Genomic DNA, 15,614 nt, shown 5'->3' with positions numbered 1-15,614 from the left:
CAATGCAGAAAGCTTTGCATAGAGTTTTTGACAGCATGGCTTCTAATGTGAGGTTCCCACAAAACAATTTATCATAGAATGTAGTAATCAATGAGCATGCAAACATTAAAATTGCATTAAAATTGCAGCAGTAATCTGCAACTCATTGCAAAATGTCATCCTTCCTGTCAGTGCATGAACACTGATTGGCTCATGAACTGATAGAAAGGGTGACATGAAAAAAAAGTGTGATTCTGCATAGGCTATGAAAGAGATTTGAATATAATGGAAGCAGTGTATGCAAATCAAGTTCATGCATATTCATTGTACAAATCCTGTAAACCTGTCTGGCAAGGGGTACTCCAGGACTGTCCTAGGGCTTACATATTCAGATTCTCGTGTCTCTTCTCATACAGCTTTTGGTGCAAATCCCATGAAATTTTTATCGCTTTTCTCTGGAGTGCTTCAATTCTTTTTATGTCCTTAGCTAGATACGGCCACCAATACTGAATATAACATAAGAATAGCCATACTAGGTCAGACCAATGGTCCATCTAACCAAGTATTCTGCTTCCCACAGTGGTCAATCCAGGTCACAAGTACCTAGAAACTCAAATACTAGTCACATTCCATGCTACCAATCCCAGGGCAAGAAGTGGCTTCCCCAATGCCTATCTCAATAGCAAACTATGGAGATTTCATCCAGGGACTTGTCCAAACCTTTTTTAAAGCCAGATACGCTAACCACTGTTACCACATCCTCTGACGAATTCCAGAGCTTAACTATTCTTTGAGTGAAAAGATATTTCCTCCTACTTGTTATAAAAGTATTTCCATGTAATTTCATTGAGTGTCCCCTGGTCTTTGTACTTTTTGAAAGACCAAAAAAGCGATTCACTTTTACACGTTCTACACCACTTAGGATTTTGTAGACCTCAATCATATCCTACCTCAGCTGTCTCTTTTCCAAGCTAAAGAACCCTAAATCTTTATCATTTCCTCATATGAGAGGAGTTCTACCCCCTTTATCATTTTGTTCATTCTTCTTTGAACCTTTTATAATTCTGCTATATCTTTTTTTGAGATAGGCAACCAAAGAAAGCACTTTAAATTTCACTTGTCAAATAACTGGCAAACAATGCAAAAAAAAAAGTCAAATCGATTTGATATGATCAAACCAACTTGCATTAGTCAATAACAATTCAGCTGTATGGCTTGCAAAACTTTCATCATATTTAATGGCAAATCCAAAAGCAAAGAATTATAATGTCCATTTTGGGTAGTTCTAGAATCAACTGGATCAAGAATAATCAGAATGATAGGAATTAGGAAAGAACAGAAAATTATAAGAAAGAATATTATAATGCCTGGGCATCACTCCATGTTGTGACCTCACCCTGAGTATTGTGTGAAATTCTGATCACCACATCTAAAAAAAAAAAAAATACAGCAGAATTAGAAATGCTACAAAGAAGGGTGACCAAAATGATAAAAGGAATGGAACAACTCTCATACGAAGAAAGGCTAAAGAGGTTAATGATCTTCAGCTCAGAGAAGAGATGCCTGAGAGGGGATAAGTGGTTCAAGCCTTGAAATGTTTTCATAGAATATAATTTTGAAAAAGACTGTTAGATAAATAAAATTAAAAACTACAAAGGTTTTTATGCCTCATGATGAAGCTGCTCAAGAGAAAAAAGCTGTTTAAATGGATCAGACTTTTAAAACAACCATATAGATTGGAACTCTGAGCTTCTGAAGTCTTTCCCTTCATTTATGAAATAATATTTATAGAAAGAGCACTGGTGATAAGATTTATATCCAGTATTAGGGTTGTTTGAGATTTTATAAGCACAAAAATAGTTTTTATTTAAATTACCATTCAAGAAAGCATTTCTATGAAGAGGTGCTTGCTTTTAGGTGACAAGAATGCATCTTTTTGGAGCCTATTCTAAAAAGGAAAATAGGTAATTACTTCCTTAGCAGTGCAAATATACACATATGTTTTAGGTGCAAGTAGTTACGGCTTCCATACAGCTTGGTGTAAACACTGGCACCCAGATTTCTAAAAAGCTTACTCCAGGTCCTTTAAACAGACTTCCATTTAGTGTCCTCAACACAGCTAACAGCCATCAGGAAGGGGAGGGGAATTCCAATCCAGCCATTCACGTTTTTATCTCTTTTCCTTATTAGCTAAGTGCTGACAGTCTTTCCAGCTGCTAATCAAAAGGGAAACAAGGTTTGTCCTGGGGATACACATGCCTTGGTGGAGGCATGGATTCAGTTCTTTATCTCTGCCCTAAACTTCTCCATTTCTGATTAAAAAAAAAATCTTTTTCCTCATCTGATTCTGATTATCCAAGCTTCTCTTCATGCCCCAACTGGCTCTCAAAATCAGCCAGAAAAGGCAATGTGCAGTACCAGTAGATAATAATCAATCTGAAGCAGTCATTTGTAGCAGTCCTGAAAATGTCCAGAGGGCACATCTTAACAGTGTCCCCAGCTGCACCCACCTGACAGGCACAAATGCATAGAGGCTTTACTGAGGGTGAGGTAGGAGGATAATTCACATGCATTTTTTCTGATCCTGATGATGAGAAACCCGACAAACACATGACTGGAACAAAGTAGAAAGAAATAACTGAAGAAATTAGACAGGCCCGTCACTATTCGTGAGTATGTATTATGTTGTATATTTCAACTCTGTAATGAGGATAATAAATGCCATATCCTTAGAATGATCACTAAAGTCACACCAGGTAATGTGGGGTTATATGGACCTTAAATACTGTATGGGAAGATAATTCATTTCAGCAGCGTATTTCAACAGAAACAAGCAGCCACACACACACACACACACAAAACAAAAAAACAGAAAGCCATGCTCTAACAGCTGGCGCCTTCCATTTTACATCTGGTAAATTCATCCTGTGAGCAAGACAAAAATAATTCCTGATGCTGTGCCCATTGACAGGTTTTTCTCTCCACCAGAAGTGTAAGTGAAGTGTGCATCTGGACCATGCTTTCCTTCTTCAAGGGATCCGTATAATTTTCAGTGTTATGTTTTTTGTGGTAAGTATTGTTGTTTTGCAATGTTTCCCATTGGGAATATGGTTGAGTGTGTGCTCCGGACCTCTGATCTTCAAGTTTGGCAGAGTTATGAAGCCCTCGACTATACAATAATACTAGCAGTGCACAATCAGAACAGGCTAGCACAGCATACCACTACTATCTTTTCTAATCTTATACTCTGATTCAATGAAACATTACCAGATTTCCGGAGGAAACGCCTGTGTTGTTTCTGAACCTCTACATCTTCCATCTGAATGTTTTCTCTGTGTCGAAATACCAGAACGAGAGTTTCCTACATAATGCCTTCTGCTAACCAGACCCCTCTTTAAAAGGATCATCCATCAATGCTGCCAACAAGCTGAACAAGACTTGCACTTTTACAGGCAGAGCCTGAACACATTTAAGCAATCATGAGCAGAGAAAATAGAAACTAACCATGAGCATTCAAGACAGATTTGAGCTTGCACTGTTGTTCATCCTGTTATGTGCATAGACTTTCACGTAGATGTGTTGGGCAATTTTCAAAATTTATCTTTTATGTGCACTTAGAAAAATGTCCTCCTTGAAAACTCTGAAGCATTTTCATCAATAAGGTCTTCAACACTTTTTGAACTGGAGCAAATTTGGAGGAAAGGTGAATCTGAGGCAGTCATATTTGCTGATGATCTTTGCATACTTCTCTTGGGAGGGGTCTTTTACTAAGGGCTAGATGCAAAGTTTACCGTGCTATTAACGTTTGCTTTAGACTGGTTCAAGCCAGACTAAAGCAAACATTTAGGTAGCTAGTAATGCACAAAGGGGTTTTCCGTGGCTCTGTGTGCCATTAGCAGCCACCATGAACCCCATGCAAATGTATTACAATGAGCTCATTAGTATTCTAATGAGCTCATTCATAGTCGAATGTGTATTCCAGGGGATGCACAGCTCCAAAGCAGCCCTAATTTAATGATCAAATTTTATGGCTGCTCTGGAGCTGTCAGAGAGGAGAGAAGCACAAGCTCTAAAGGCTGCCTGCTTGTGCTTCCTACCTCTCACCTCCTGCATCCCCCTCAAATCTTTTTTTTTTAATTTCCCTGGTGGTCTAATAGACCAATACATCCCCCCTGCATCTTGTTTTCTTTATTTCCCTGGTGGTCCAGTGGATACTTATCCCCCACCCCCCACAATTTTTATTAACTTTTCCTGGTGAAGCAGTGGACCACGACTCCCCCCTTCCACGACCCCCAAACCTGTGCACACACCCACAATCCCGTATCTGACCCCCACCCTGCCTCTCCCTCTACCTTTACAACAAGGTAGAGGCAGGAGAGTAGGAGCAACAGCTTCTCCCTCTTGCCTCGGGCCTGCTTGGAACAAAATGGCGGCACCCAGGCCCTGCTCAGTGCATTCTGGGATGCACTGGGTTCGGCTAAACACCATTTAAGGTGCTCCTGCCCTCCTGCCTCCACCTTGTTGTAAAGGTACAGGGAGAGGAAGGGTAGGGGTCGGGTATGGGAGGGTGAGTGTGTGTGCACGCGCAGGGGAAGGGGTTCAATCCACTGGACCACCAGGGTAAATGTTTTAAAAAGGTTTGGGGGTCATAGGGGGGGGGGTCGCCGTCCACTGGACCACTAGGGGAAGGGGTTCTGTCCACTGGAACACCATGGATATTTTTTTAAAGAAGTTCTTGGGGTCACAGGGGATTGCGGGGGAGGGGGGAGGTCGTGGTCCACTGGAAAACAGATTGGGGTGGTCAGAGTCCACTGGACCACCAGGGTAAATTAAAAAAAAAAGTGTGGGGTCAGGGAGGTCCAGTGCATCAGAGCTGTCAAATGGATTTGACAGCTGGAACTTGCAAACAGCGAGGATGCACAGAGGGCAATCTGTGCAGCTAATTTGCAAGTAATCCCTCTTGTGCATTGCTGGCTGTTAGTGATTCCCTAAATTTTAGCAAGGTAGCCATATTTTACGACTGCCTTTGTGCATCGAGGCTTAAGCCGCAGTAGCATTTTTAACTCGCGGTAGTAATCAGCTGGCGAGACGGCGAAAGGAATATTATAGATGTCTCGGCCTTTACCACCAGCTGATTTCTACTGCAAGCTAAAAATGCTACCACGGCTTAGTAAAAGACTCCCTTGGTGTGCACAGTGACTTAAAATGTTCTATTAATAGCGTATTAAGGGAAGGAGTACAAGTTATTATATTGGCAGCCTGGAGCATCATGAAAATGCCCTTAACATCTGAAACTGAACCAGTTAACAAACTTTCAGTCAATAAGGGCTTGGGTTGAATTGCGTGTAGAGCTAAGAGCTTTCTGGAAGTGCTCATTTAAAATGAAACTCCATTCTCTTGCTCAGTGACATCATCAGAGAATTTCGTATTTGACTTTAAAGTCAGGAGTAACTCTTTTTGCTAGAGATGAAAGTCTCTTCTACCCTGTTGCATTACTGCAATAATTTTAAATTCTTTTTAAAGCAGATGTAGCGCCCCCTAGCTTTCATCGCTGCTTCGTTTCGCAACAATAACAAAACTTGCTATTGGTCACAGCACCGGAGCTAAGATGGTTCCCCTGAAACAAAGCACACTTCCACCCTTGTCACTACTGCTGCTAAAAATATCAATCAGTGTTGTTTTGTTAGAGTGAGTGAGACCTCCATGCAGCCAACAGATAATAAAAGGCTTCCACAGGCTTTACAGGTATTTCAAGTTTTTATTGCACATAAACATTAAAAAAAAAAAAATCCTAAACAGCTTTAAAATAGTGAGTTAATATCATTAGCTAAAGTGCATTTTTGCATTTTAAAAGACATCTTAACATTCCTAAACCTCAAAGAAATTTAAAACCTCAACTGGGCTTTCTAAAGTGCAGTATTTATTCAAGTTGACTATTGTTCTTTCTCTTGCAGGTCATTTGATTTTTTTGTTACATTTGTACCCTGCACTTTCCCACTCATGGCAGGCTCAATGTGGCAGGCAATGGAGGGTTAAGTGACTTGCCCAGAGTCACAAGGAGCTGCCTTTGCCGGAATCGAACTCAGTTCCTCAAGACCAAAGTCCACCACCCTAACCACTAGGCCACTCCTCCACTCCACACTAACACATCAGGTAAGTACTTTTTAAAATATTCTTTTAACCTTTTTCTAAGCTTGCAAGTTTGTGCTACTAAAACTCTTCTTTTTCTTTACAGACCCTTAAACAGCTTTACTTCAACAGGAGTCTTCAAAATTAACTAGGCTTAAGCAGCATTTGTGTTCCTGGCAGGAATATGCTACTACAGCTTTTCACTTGAGTATTGCTCTGCCCATGTAAAAATGCCACCAATACTGACATTTGCATTTGAAAAGAAAACTGAGTGTGCACATACACAAAAAAAAAAAAAAAAAACTTCATCGGCTCTGGCGCTTTCTTGCGGTGGGTACCTTAGGTTCTCTGCAGCTGGACCAGTCTCCGGATCCCTTCATTGGAATTTCTTCTTTAGGGTGTCATCAGGACCTACTAACCTTCTCAAAAAAAATCAAAGAAGGAAGACCCTGACTCCCTGTGTGTGCAGCTGAATCAGTGTCTTCTTTGGCAGATAAGCCATGTACACAATTCTGAAAACAAAATACAATTATTTGTCCCTGTGCTAATATCCCCAAAATCCCATAAAATCTTTTAATGCACACTAAACAGTTCACTCTCAACAATGCTCCACACAACAATGCAGACAACAAACCTTTCTCACTTAAGAAACCATAACTTCTACTAAATAGCAAGGGTCAAGTTTTTTCCATGGACAGGATCTTCTAGCCACACCTCTGAATATACGTCACGGTGACGTATATTCAGAGGTGTGGCTTGAAGATCCTTTGTCCATGGAAAACTAAGATTTGTCAGTCTCTAAGCAGCTTCCAGCACTGCTCAGATTCCAAGCTGCCTCTTTAGTTTCAATGCAGCACTGAAGGTTCTATGCGGCTTCCAGCACTGCAAACCCCAACATTCTAAAGCTGCCTCAAGGTTTAGGTCACTTCAGCTTCAATGCAGCACTTGGCATTCTGAACTGTTTTTCAGCTCTGCTTTTCCCTTTCTCCCAAGAAACTCAGGAAAGTTATCAGAAATCACTTAACTTTCCTGAGGTGTGTTTTTTTTTATTTTTTTTATCAGAAATCACTTAAAAAAACACACACACACACAATTTCTCCTAAAGTTACTCTTCCCTGAATCAGGTCTTTAAAAGGCTCTCTTTTCTTTAAAACCAGCCTCTCAAAACACCAGCTTTTTTTAAAAATTAAATCATGAAATTAAGAACTTTCTTTAATAAATCCCCTGTCATATCCTTCAGGAGAATATTATTTCTCTGAAATCCCCAGCTCTTCAAACTCTTTTCAGAGCTCTGACATCAACTGAAATCAATTTGTAGTTCCCAGCGTTTTTTCTCACTCCCTACAAACAGAAGTTTTCTTTCCACTTTTTTCAGTAAAACAATACCCTTAGTCTCCCAAACTAAAACTCCTGAAATTAAAGACCTATAACCTTTTTTTTCTCATAATTTAATCTAAAACTCAGACTGCAGCCACACTTGCCTCTGTCTCTCTTCAGGTTTTCCAACTGACTCCTACAACTGAATTTTTCCTGGTGACATCACTCTTTCTACCAGGCTCATGCACGTGAAAGCTCCAAACCCTGCACAAAGTGCACATGCCACATCTTCAAACATTGCAAAAATAATCTTATTCTCTTTTCAAAGACACAGACTTCTATGGACAGGATCTGATTTTTCTATGGACAGGATCTTCTAGCCGACCCGGATGATTGGTCACGTCACCGTGACGTATATTCAGAGGTGTGGCTAGAAGATCCTTTGTCCATGGAAAACTAAGATTTGTCAGTCTCTAAGCAGCTTCCAGCACAGACCGTAGAAGTCTGCCCAGCACTAGCCCCGCCTCCCAACCACTAGCCCCGCCTCCCACCACCATTGCTGCCACCCAATCTCTGCTAAGCTTCTGAGGATCCATTCCTTCTGAACAGGATTCCTTTATGTTTATCCCACGCATTTTTGAATTCCGTTACTGTTTTCATCTCTACCACCTCCCGTGGGAGGGCATTCCAAGTATCCACCACTCTCTCTGTGAAAAAAATACAACCTGACATTTTTCTTGAGTCTGCCCCCCTTCAATCTCATTTCATGTCCTCTAGTTCTACCGCCTTCCCATATCCGGGAAAATTTCATTTGCGGATTAATACCTTTCAAATATTTGAACGTCTGTATCATATCACCCCTGTTTCTCCTTTCATCCAGGGTATACATGTTCAGGTCAGCAAGTCTCTCCTCATGTCTTGTAAAGCAAATCCCATACCATTTCGCTTCAAATCTTTTTACATCCTTAGCAAGACACGGCCACCAAAACTGAACACAGTACTCCAGGTGGGGCCTCACCAACGACTTGTACAGGGGCATCAACAACTCCTTTCTTCTGCTGGTCACACCTCTCTCTATACAGCCTAGCAATCTTCTGGCTACGGCCACCGCCTTTTCACACTGTTTCGTTGCCTTCAGTTCCTCAGATACTATCACCCAAAGATCCTTCTCCCCGTCTGTACATATCAGTCTCTCACCACCTAACTCGTACGTCTCCCATGGATTTCTACTCCCTAAGTGCATCACTTTGCATTTCTTCGCATTGAATTTTAATTGCCAAACCTTAGACCATTCTTCTAGCTTCTGCAGATCCTTTTTCATGTTTTCCACTCCATCCTGGGTGTCCACTCTGTTACAAATCTTAGTATCATCCGCAAAAAGGCAAACTTTACCTTCTAACCCTTCGGCAATGTCACTCACAAATATATTGAACAGAATTGGCCCCAGCACCGATCCCTGAGGCACTCCACTACTCACCTTTCCCTCATCCGAGCGAATTCCATTAATCAACACCCTCTGGTGTCTGTCCGTCAACCAGTTCCTAATCCAGTTCACCACGTCGGGTCCTATCTTCAGCCTGTCAAGTTTATTCAAGAGCCTCCTGTGGGGAACCGTGTCAAAAGCTTTGCTGAAATCTAAGTAGATTACGTCTATAGGACGTCCATGATTCAATTCTCCGGTCACACAGTCAAAGAATTCAATGAGATTCGTTTGGCACGATTTACCTTTGGTAAAACCATGTTGTCTCGGATCTTGCAACTTATTGGATTCCAGGAAATTCACTATCCTGTCCTTCAGCATCACTTCCATTACTTTTCTAATAACCTAAGTGAGGCTTACTGACCTGTAGTTTCCAGCTTCTTCCCTATCACCACTTTTGTGAAGAGGGATCACATCCTCTGTTCTCCAATCCCACGGAACTTCTCCCGTCTCCAAGGATTTATTAAACAAGTCTTTAAGAGGACCCGCCAGAACCTCTCTGAGCTCCCTCAATATCCTGGGGTGGATTCCGTCTGGTCCCATGGCTTTGTCCACCTTTAGATTTTCAAGTTGTTCATACACACTCTCTTCCGTGAACGGTGCTATATCCACTCCATTCTCATATGTACTTTTGCCACTCAATCGTGGTCCTTCTCCAGGATTTTCTTCTGTGAAAACAGAACAAAAGTATCTATTTAGCAAATTTGCTTTTTGTTGATCATTATCCAAATAGCGGTTCACAGTATCTTTTAGTCTCACAGTTCCATTTTTAGTCATTCTGCTATCACTAATATACCTGAAGAAATTTTTGTCACCCCTTCTTACATTTCTAGCCATTTGTTCTTCCGCTTGCGCTTTCACCAGAAGTATCTCTCTCTTGGCTTCTTTCAGTTTCATCTGGTATTCCTCCTCGTGTTCCTTTTCTTGAGTTTTTTTTGTATTTCTGGTTGCAGAGAAGAAGCAGCACTAAGGAGTGAAGTGAGGGATAAAGTGGCAGGAGAGGTGAGACTAGGAAGAGAAAATCAAGAAAAGAAAAGAAAAGATAATTTTCAGATTTTTGTGCTCATGATTGGACTCTATCAGCCACTCCCCACAAATGAACGAGCCCAAGAATCACTGGGTGGGAATGTATAATATTGCTAATTGAGCTAGGTCAGTTTTGGGTAGCTGCTGGTATCTTCTCTTTTGTTCCAACCTTGCAGTCACTGAGGTAATTAAAGCATTTCATTAGAAGGATGGAAAATGTAGAAGCATGGAACACCATGAATTGAAAATCTCCCTTTTAAAACTTACTTTCCCTTAGCAGCTCTGATATTGAGAGGGGTTATGGTCAGGGATTAAACTGAGGGGGAATGGAGAGTAGCACTGTTCCCATTCCTCACAAAAATTTAAAATATTATTCCCACGTTATATCTCAGAGGAAGTATAAATAGTGAGGCACTGGGCTATATGAACCTATATGATCTTTTTTATTATGGGTGATTTTAACACATCAATTCTCTGGGGCACCTTAGTTCTGTACATTTATCTTCTCTAATCTCAGACCTTGGTCTGCAACAGCATATTTCATTTCCTATACATGCTGCTGACCATTCACTTGATCTGATCATCCTCCCCCCCCCCCCCCCCAATGTTCCTCTTTCAGTCTTTTCTGTTTTTGCTCTTCACCAATTTCCTGGTCTGATCATTTCCTTCTTACCTTTTCTCTCTGTATGGCTACATCTGTTAACCATCCTGCTTAGAAAGACTTCTGGTCTAGATGCTGTGGTAGGATAGATCCTTTAACCCTTCCATACAAGGCTATTTTCCTTCTAATTTTCTGGAACTATCTTTAGAGGGCCACATGACTACCTGGAATACTTCTTTGCGAGAGAAGGTGGATACTATTGTTCCACTCACCTTGATAAAACATTGAAAGCCTACACATCAACCATGGTTCCATGCAGGGCTAAAATTATGTCAACAACAGGCCAGGAGAGCTGAGTGTCACTGGCAAAACCAGAAGTCAGATATCTCTTGGAGGATTGCTAGGAACATACAGCAGTATTACGTTGCGTAACTACGCACGGTTAAACAAACATACTATTCCAATCAGATTCAGCAGGCATCTAGTTCCACTAAGGAATTATTCAGTCGTTGATGCTTTTACCACTACCCTCTTACAATGAGGACCAGTTAACATCTGATATTTTGGATAACTATTTTGCGACAAGAATTGATTCATTTCAGGCAAGCTTTCTTCCACTTCTTCCTCTCTCAGATCCTGATATATCGGCATATATCCGTCTTCTACCTGGTTGTCCTTCAATCTGCCTTCTATGGCATCCTTTTCCAAACTAATAGCACATTTACACTACACTTTTTGTTCTTTGGATTCTATCCCTTCAAGTTGGTTGAAGGTATCCTCTTTAGAGTTACTTCCATTTTTGTATTCCATTCTCACTAACAGTTTGATGTCTGGTAACTTACCAGCACCTCTAAAGTCTGCTTTGATTAAACCTATTTTGAAGAAATCGGATCTTGATCCCATGCAAACAAAAAACTACCATCTGTTCTCTAATCTACTCTCTCAAAAGTTATTGAGTCAGAGGTCCCCAACCAGCTTTCATCCTACATTGAATCCATTAATGCATTGCATCCTCGTCAATCTGGTTTCCATGCTGGGTTCAGCACAGAGACTGTACTTGCTGCTCTATTAAGTGAGCTACACTGTAATTTCGAAAGAGGAAAGATTGCACTCTTAGGATCTCTTGATCTATCTGCGGCATTCAATCTCATTAACCACAATCTTCTTTTGTTTCATCTTTCCTGTTTGGTATTATTGGCACAGTCCTGAATTGGTTTCCATCATTTCTTGGGCAGTGTTTTTTTCAAGTAGCACAATTATCTTTAGTTTCGGCTTCTTTTCCTATTACTTGTGGGGTCCCTCAGGTATTGGTACTCTCGCCTATTTTTTAAAATTTATTTATTAGTCCTCTGGCTTTGCTCACATATTCTTTAGGGTTTAGTGCACTCTGTTCTCTGTGCTATGCTTTTCTTCACTCTAGGTACGACTATTGCAATATTGTTTATGCAGGGATCACTAAATACAATCTTAGAAGGCTACAAATTTTACAAAATAGTGCAGCCCGCATTCTCTGTCGAGCGTCATGTCATGCTTTGGTTATGTCTTACCTCTCCTTCAACAGCTTCACAGGTGGCCCGTTGAATTCAGGATCAGATTTAGAATTTTAGCACTAACTCATAAGGTCCTGTACAGTGGTTTTCCTGCTTACCTCTCTTCTTTGGTGATCCCTTACATCCTCTCTCATACATTACATTGACTAAATGATAATAGGTTAATTCTTCCTCACCCTTCTAAAGCCTGACTGGAATCTACTAAATCAAGTCCTTTCTATTTTCTTTATCCTGCACTATGGAACTCACAACCGCAATACCTCCATTTGGAAACATCATATGTATTATTTTGTGCATCTTTAAAAACCTATTTCTTTCAACAGGTCTATAATACCTAGGCTCTGGTGGTTTCTGCAGCAGGGGATTGCGGATGAGCATTATGTATGTTTTGGTATGTTTGATATTTGGTTGATTGTTACTGGTAGGTTAGATCTTTTCTATCCAATTATTGGCATTCCTTTCTAAATGCTGTTTTTGTATTATACTATATTATTTTTATGCAAAGAAAATGGTATAAAAATTGTAATAAATGATAAACGATAAAGAAGTAGCACAGCAGCAGCAGAAAGAAGTGACAGGAAACCTCTGACAAACTTAGAGGGAGGGGGGATGAGGTATATTTTCAAAGCACGTAGACTTACAAAGTTACGTGGAGGGGCATTTTCGATATGACGTCTAAGTCCGCAAAATGTCCAAAATCTGAATAGAAAAGATCATTTTCAAAAAAGAAAACCATCTATCTTTTTTTTCTGAAAATACTGTTTTGAACAAGGTTTTGTGATTTGGATGTTTTGTTTTTGGTCCATTAAAAAAAAAATCCAAGTGCAAAACGCACAAAATCAAGCCATTGTGATGTAGGAGGAGCCAGCATTTTTAGTAGACTGGTCCCCCTGACATCTCAGGAGATAAATGGGGCACCCTAGGGGCACTGCAGTGGACTTCATTAACATGCTTCCAGATACATATCTCACCATTGCTCCCTTATTTGGTCTGCTGAGCTCCCCAAAACCTACTACCTCCAACTATACACCACTACAGTAGCACTTATGGGTGAAGGGGGCATCTATATGGGTACAGTGGGTTTCTGGTGAGTTTTGGAGGGCTCACAGTTTCCACCACAATGTGACAGGTAGAAGGAGATAGAGACCTGAGTCCCCCACGCCATGGTTCACTGCACTGACCACTACACTATTCTAGGGACCTGCATGCTGCTCTAAAAGACCTGGCTCTAACATCTGAGGCTGTCATAGAGGCTGGTAAGTCATATTTTTATTCACATATTTTGGGGGTGGGAGGGGGATCAGTGACCACTAGGGGGGTATTGGGGAGTCATCCCTGATTTCCTCCAGTGGTCATCTGGTCATTTAGGGCACCCTTTTGTCCCTTATTCATTATAAAAACAGGTCTAGCTCAAAATGTCTTAATTTTAGTCCTGGACGGCTTTGCTTTGTTCCATTATGGCTGTAAAACATCCAAGTCTTAGGAATACCCAGATCCCACCCTTAACACACCCCTGACATGCCCCCCTCCAGTGTTTTGAATGCACTTCTGACGGACTTCATAGAAAAATGTCTAAAAATTGGGTTTGAAAATATTGATTTGGACGTTTTTGTCAGAAAAAAGTCCAAATGCTGCTTTATGCCACTTTTAAGACATTTTTCTCTTTTGAAAATGAGCTCAATAGTAACCTATGGAACTTTGTAAGTCTAAGTGCTTTGAAAATAAACCCCATGTGTTTCTTGGTTTGGCTCCCTAGGCAAACATATATTTGTGCCCCCTCCCCCCCTACCAGGGACCTAATCTCCCATCATTATTTTATCTCTCCAGACGTATCAGCAAAAAGTACACAGCCTAGCTGTGGATATGATAACATTATAGTTTATGAGTATGCATGGGGACTATGCATGCACTTGCTTAATGGTTAGAGCTGGAGAGCTGCCAAGTTACCCTGTTCCAGGAGGGAAATTTTGCGCCAGTCCTGGATTTCTATTATGGTACCCGAAGTGCTGATTTCAATGGTGGTATCAGGAACTACAACAGAGCACTGAATTGGGATATAAGTTCAAAAATAGGACTGGCCAAAAAGTCTTCCTCCTGGAACTGGGTAACGTGGCAGCTCTGCAGCAGTGGGCTGAGAACCAGGGAAGCTGGGCAGGCCATTTTCACTCTCAATTGTCTCTGATACAAACTAGAGGTTCCAAGGATGGACTGCCTGAAAGAGTGAGATTTAAGGGCAATGTGGTCAGGATATAAACTTACAGTTTTACATGTAAAAAAAGGTTCACAAATAGAAAAAGCTAAATAAAATATTTTAACATTTTTAAGGTTTCTGAAAGAATATAAGCAAAGTGGAGGCCGCATTAGGACAGTGTTCAAAGGATTTTGCCAAGTCCATTTAATAGTTTAACATGGTAAATTCCATGGGCTGAACAGTTCTCTTTACTGATTTTTTTCACTCCAAACCAGATTTTCAAAGGGAAACTTTATATGAGAATGTCCTTACCAAAGTCAAACATACACAAGCACATTTACTTTCTAGCTCTCTTGCTGCTTGTGTGCACATTCAGGCAGTGCCCCTCCCCCCACCATCAGGTAAAATTCTGGCATTTGCTGCCAGTCCTTTTCCATAGCAGACCCTTCACTGGTTCCCTCATTCCTCAATCCTACTCTTTTTCAACAATCTCCTCCCCTTCCCTCCCACCTCCAGCTCAAGAAAACTCACTGGTTCCACTGGTTTCTCCAAAGATCATGTGCAGAGCTCAGCTTCCCTCATAGCCCTTGCAGCGCAGCCCATCCTTCCTGTGACTAGAAGCCTTCACATTGGTTGGATTCTACTACAGCTTGTTCACTGGAAATGAGAAATATTAGAGGGCTGTAGTGAGCTAAACTCTGAAAAATATCCACACACTGAGCCATCCTTCTGACTTTAATTGGCCGATGTTCAAAGCTTACTGTGCTAGCAACATCTGATTTAAACTGGTTCTAGGGCTCTGTCCTCTCCTGGTTCTCCTCTTATCTCTCCCACCGTACCTTCAGAGTACACTCTCATGGTTCTTCCTGCACCCCCATCCCGCTCTCTGTTGGAGTTCCTCAGGGATCTGTCCTTGGACCCCTTCTTTTTTCAATCTACACCTCTTCCCTGGGCTCCCTGATCTCATCTCATGGTTTCCAATATCATCTTTAGGCTGACGACACCCAGCTTTACCTCTCCACACCAGACATCACTGCCGAAACTCAGGCCAAAGTATCGGCTTGCTTATCCGACATTGCTGCCTGGATGTCCAACCGTCACCTGAAACTGAACATGGCCAAGACCGAGCTTATTGTCTTCCCACCCAAACCCACTTCCCCTCTCCCTCCACTCTCTATCTCAGTTGATAACACTCTCATCATCCCCGTCTCATCTGCCCGCAACCTTGGAGTCATCTTTGACTCCTCCCTCTCCTTCTCTGCGCAAATCCAGCAGATAGCCAAGACCTGTCGCTTCTTCCTCTATAACATTAGCAAAATTCGCCCTTTCCTCTCTGAGCAC

Source organism: Microcaecilia unicolor, chromosome 2, assembly GCF_901765095.1.
Source record: "Microcaecilia unicolor chromosome 2, aMicUni1.1, whole genome shotgun sequence".
NCBI classification, from domain to species: domain Eukaryota; kingdom Metazoa; phylum Chordata; class Amphibia; order Gymnophiona; family Siphonopidae; genus Microcaecilia; species Microcaecilia unicolor.
The sequence above is the reverse complement of the archived record's forward strand: the minus strand, read 5'-3'. Positions refer to the sequence as shown.